Below are 5,172 nucleotides of genomic sequence, written 5' to 3'. Positions count from 1 at the left end.
AAGTTAACACACAATCTTAACCATCACAGTCCACCCAAGGTGAACTTGACTCTGGTACACATCTCTGTAAACCATACATAATCTCTAAATAAAGACAATTAGAAAGTCATAATTTCACCTAACATGATACAAGTAACACGCGTACAACTGAAAATGTGCTATACCTGTTTACAGTTTACATTTTATAAGTGAAGAAAACAAAAATATTTGATGCACACATACAAGGAAGAAATACTCATAATAATTACAGTCCTTGTTACTGCAACTGATCATGGGTCATAACTGGTATTTCAAAATACCTTCTTCCACTCATTCTATATTCCTTTTACCCTCAGTAAACACTTCAGCTGGTTGTGGTTCTTTGCCTGGTGGTGTGACCCAAACCTTTGCTCCTGAAGCATCTTGGCCACTGGTAGTCATGTTGGATTTGGGTCACTGTAGTTTTCCATTCTCTTTAATCACAGGGCATGGTAGTACTAAGAGAATCACCTGCATTCCAGGTATTCTCTTCTTTACCTCCATTACGTAATATTAATCCAACTTTCTCTTGGTAAATAGGATTAATCACATCAACCAATATTGTAACTCACTTCTGTTTCTGTTGATCCAGAGGCATGAGGAATCCAAAGTGGCCTGGTGGCATTCTTAACTTCCAGGTCAGTGGAATCTGTGTTGTGTCTCCTGGTGGGAGCATTTCTCCTTTTGGAACTGTGATGGTTAAGATTGTGTGTCAACTTGCCTGGGCGATGACTCTTAGTGTTTTGGCAGTCATATAATGTTGTGATCACTTCCGTGTTGAGATTTGATATGTGATCACCTCTATGATAGGATCTGCTGTGAGTAGCCAATCAGTTAAAAGGGTGTTTCCTTGGGCGTGTGGCCTGCATTTGAACATACGCTGACGTTCGGGCTTTTGCCTGCTCTGGATCCTGCAGCTGGCTCCTGTTCACCCGACTCCTGCTTCTTGGGGCTTGAGCTAGCAGCTTACCCTGCAGTCTTGCTTGTCAATCTTGGGATTCACCGATCTTCACAACCTGTGGGCAAGAGCCCTGCTCTCTGACCTTCCAATCTTGGGTTCACCAGCCCCTGAAGCTGTGTGAATCAGGAGAAACCTGTTTCATGATCCATGGACATGAGACATTCCAGCCTCTGCAACTGCGTGAGCCATTTTCTTGATATAAATCTCTATGTATGTTTATATGCTTGACTGGTTTTGCTTCTCTAGAGAACCTAGCCTAAGACAGGAACTAACACCTCTAGACCCATCAAGCAGGAAGCAAAATTTTTGCAAATAGGTCACTAGGGGTAATAGTGAGTGGTGCCACTCCCATTTCCACCCTTTGATTCCTGGACTCAGGAATCCTGGCTATGGGAGAAACAACACCATATACTGGACACTGGTTTAGAATATATACAGCCTCCTGGAGTACATTGCCCCAACCCGGCAAGGTATTGCCACCTAGCTAGTGCCATAATTGTGTCTTTAGGTGACCGTTCCATTGTTCAATCAAGCCAGCTGCTTCAGAATTATGGGGGACATGGTAAAACCAGTGAATTCCATGAGCATGGGCCCACTGCTGCACTCCCTTTGCTGTGAAGTGAGTCCCTAGATACGAGACAATACTGCATGGGATACCATGACGGTGGATAAAGCATTCTGTAAGTCCAAGGATGGCAGTTTTGGCAGAAGCATTGCGTGTAGGGAAGCATTGTATCCAGAATAAGTGTACATTCTAGTAAGAACAAAATGCCGCCCTTTCCATGATGGAAGTGGTCCAGTGTAATAAACTTGCCACCAGGTTGCTGGCTGATCACCTCGAGGGATGGTGCCATATTGGGGAATCAGTGTTGGTCTCTGCTGCGGGCAGATTGGGCATTCAGCAGTAGCTATAGCCAAGTTGGCCTTGGTGAGTGGAAGTCCATGTTGCTGAGCCCATGCATAGCTTCATTCCTGCAATCATGGCCACTTTATTCATAAGCCTATCGGGCAATGACTGGAGTGGCTGGGGAAAGAGAATGACTGATTTCCACAAAATATGTCATCTTATCCACATGATTGTTAAAATCCTCCTGTTCCAAAGTCACCCTTTGGTGAGCATTCACATGAGACACAAATATCTTCACCTCTTTGGCCCATTCAGAGAAGATTATCCACATACCTCTTCCCATACCTCCTTGTCATCTACTTTCCAATCATGTTCCTTCCAAGTCCCTGACCATCCAGCCAAACCATTAACCACAGCCCATGAATCAGTGTCCAATCACATTTCTAGCCATTTCTCCTTCCAAGCAAAGCATACAACCAGGTGTACTGCTCAAAGTTCTGCCCGTTGGGAGGATTTCCCTTTACTTTGTCCTTCAGGGAGGTCCTAGTAGGGGGTTGTAGCATTGCCACTGTCCACTTTCAAGTGGTGCCTGCATATTGGGCAGAGCTGTCTGTAAACCGGGCGCGAATTTTCTCTTCCTCAGTCAACTGATCATAAGGAATTCCCCATAAGACCATAGATGCAGACTGGGAGGTGGAAGGTAATGTGACAGGAGTGGAGACCATGGGCTTTTGGGCCACTTTCTCATGCAATTTAACTTGTGCCTTCAGGTCCTGCTTGGGCCTGATCTTGTATATACCATTTCCATGTAATGATGAAGTTCTTTTGTACGCGTCCAACTTTATGACTCTGTGGCTCAGACAATACCCAGTTCTTGAGGGGCAGCTTAGGCAGGCTGGTGACTTGCTGGCCCATGGTTAAGCGTTTAGTCTCTTCTAAGGTCCAATAACAAGCCAAAATCTGTTTCTTAAAAGGAGAGTAGTTATCTGCAGAGGATGGCAGGGCTTTGCTCCAAAATCCTAAGGATCTGAGCTGTGACTCACCAATAGGGGCCTGTCAAAGACTCAAAACAGCATCTCTGTCTGCCACTGACACGTCAAGCACCATTGGATCAGCTGAATCACATGGCCCAAGTGGCAGAGTGGCTTGCACAGCAGCCTGAAAGTGTTGCAGAGCCTTCACTTGTTCTGGGTCCCACTCAAAACTAGCAGCTTTTCCAGTCACTTGATAAATAGGCCAGTGTAGCACACCCAGTTAGGGGATATTTTTCCTTCAGAATCCAAAGAAGTCCACCAGGCATTGTGCCTCTGTTTTAGTTGTAGGAGGAACCAGATACAATAACTTATCCTTTACTTTAGAAGGAATACCTTGACATGCCCTCCATACCACTGGACCCATAGAAATATCACTGAGATGTAAGGATGCTGCAATTTAGTAGGATTAATTTCACACTCTCTAGTATGCACATGTTTTACCAATAAATCCAGAGTCATTGACGTTTTTTCCTTACTAGGTCCAATCAGCATGTCGTCAATGCAATGGACCAGTGTGATGTCTTGTTGAAGGGAAAGGTAAATCATGGTCCCTGTAGAATAAATTATGACCTAGGGCTGAAGAGATGATACATTCCTGAGGTAGGACTTTAAAGGTGTACTGCTAGCCTTAACAGTTGAAGGATAACTGCTTCTGGTGGTCCTTCAAAACAGGTATGGAGGAAAAGACATTAGCCAGATCTACAGCTGCACAACAGCTACCAGTTGCTCAACCAATCAAACCACATCTGTAACAGTAGCTGCAATTGGAGTTAAATTTTCAATAATACAGTGTCATTCTCCAAGATCCATCTGTTTTTTGCATAGGCCAAATAGGTGAGTTGAATAGGGATGTGGTGGGAATCATTACTCTTACATTCTTCAAGTCCTTGATGGTGGCAGTAATCTCTGAAATCCCTCCAGGAATGTAGTATTGCTTTTGGTTTACTATTTTTCTAGGTAGGGACAGTTCTAATGGCTTCTTCTACCATAATTGCCCTTACTCCACTTGTCAGGGATCCAATGTGGGGGTTCTGCCAGTTGCTGAGTATATCTATTGAAATTATGCATTCTGAAACTGGTGAAATAACTACAGGATGGGTTTGGGGACCCACTAGGCCCTCTGTGAGGTGAACCCGAGCTAAAACTCCATTAATAACCCGACTTGCATACACCCCCACTCTGACTGGTGGGCCACAGTGACATTTTGAGTCCGCTGGAATTAATGTCAGTTCAGAACCAGTATCCAGAAATCCCCAAAAAGTCTTCTTTTCTCTTTCCATCAGTGAACACTCACTCTCATAAAAAGCCTTTGATCCCTTTGGGGAAGGCAGGGAGAAAGTTTAACAGTATAAATTTTTGGCAGTGTAGTGGGGCCCTCCCTCGAGGGGACACAGCCTCCCCTTCATTTAAGGGGTTTGGGGTCTGTAAACTGGCTGAAGTCTGGGAATTGATCGAGGGTCCACAACTCTCTATTCTGGAGATTCTAGTTAGACTGCCATTCAGTTAGACTGCCTAGAATTCTTCCACTTGTACATATCAAGTAAATATTTAGTAGATTTTGACATCTATTTCACTCCAAGGGCCACCGTGACTAAGTAGCCAATGCCATAAGTTCCTACAAGTCAGATTCCAGTGTCCATTACAGTAACCATGCCCATCTTGTCTTTGTTGATCGATTGTTGCCTCTCGGCCCCTACCACCGTGGGGTCCAATCAATCCCATTGTAATTAGGTGTCTTAGTTCATTTAGCGGAACTCTCACTCTCAAAAGTGACTTACAAAAATAGCAATTACAGCAGTCTTCAGGATATTGGGGTTCCCTTCACAAATTTGTTCCTTGCTGTTGTGGTAAAAGCTGTGTTCTCTGGGCACTCCATATGTGGGTCTGTGGGTCTAACCTGATAAATTCACTTTAACATGACAATTTCCCTGAGCCTTTGGATTCCTTCTTCTACAGTATAGCAAGGTAAGTCTGGCACTTCAACTTGGTTTAGTGTAGATCACTTCATAATCCATTCTTCAGCAAATCAACCAAATAAACTATTGAAGCCTTTCCTAAAACTCTGAATGAAAAATCACTGCTTAGTGGGCCCATATCAATAAACTCAGGCTGATGCAACTTTATGCTCCTTGCACCATTATCCCACACCCTTAATAACTATCTCCACACATATTCCCCAGGCATCTGCCTCAGCCAGTCAATGTCCCAGGCCATTACTCAGACACCTTCCCAAGGGAAGATACAGACAAAGGCTCTTCAGATGAAGCTGGGTTAATCTCATAAGATGGGAGTGGAAGGGTTAATGGTTTTAC

At 44.1% G+C, this 5,172-nt stretch overlaps 1 pseudogene; it reads right to left on the bottom strand.

Moving 5' to 3' along the window:
- Positions 1-244: 244 nt before the first annotated feature.
- Positions 245-4,193, bottom strand: LOC111819259 (uncharacterized; annotated as a pseudogene).
- Positions 4,194-5,172: the final 979 nt, after the last annotated feature.

Source organism: Trichechus manatus, unplaced genomic scaffold, assembly GCF_000243295.1.
Source record: "Trichechus manatus latirostris isolate Lorelei unplaced genomic scaffold, TriManLat1.0 scaffold00336, whole genome shotgun sequence".
Classification (NCBI taxonomy): domain Eukaryota; kingdom Metazoa; phylum Chordata; class Mammalia; order Sirenia; family Trichechidae; genus Trichechus; species Trichechus manatus.
This window is presented reverse-complemented; position numbering and strand designations above follow the sequence as displayed.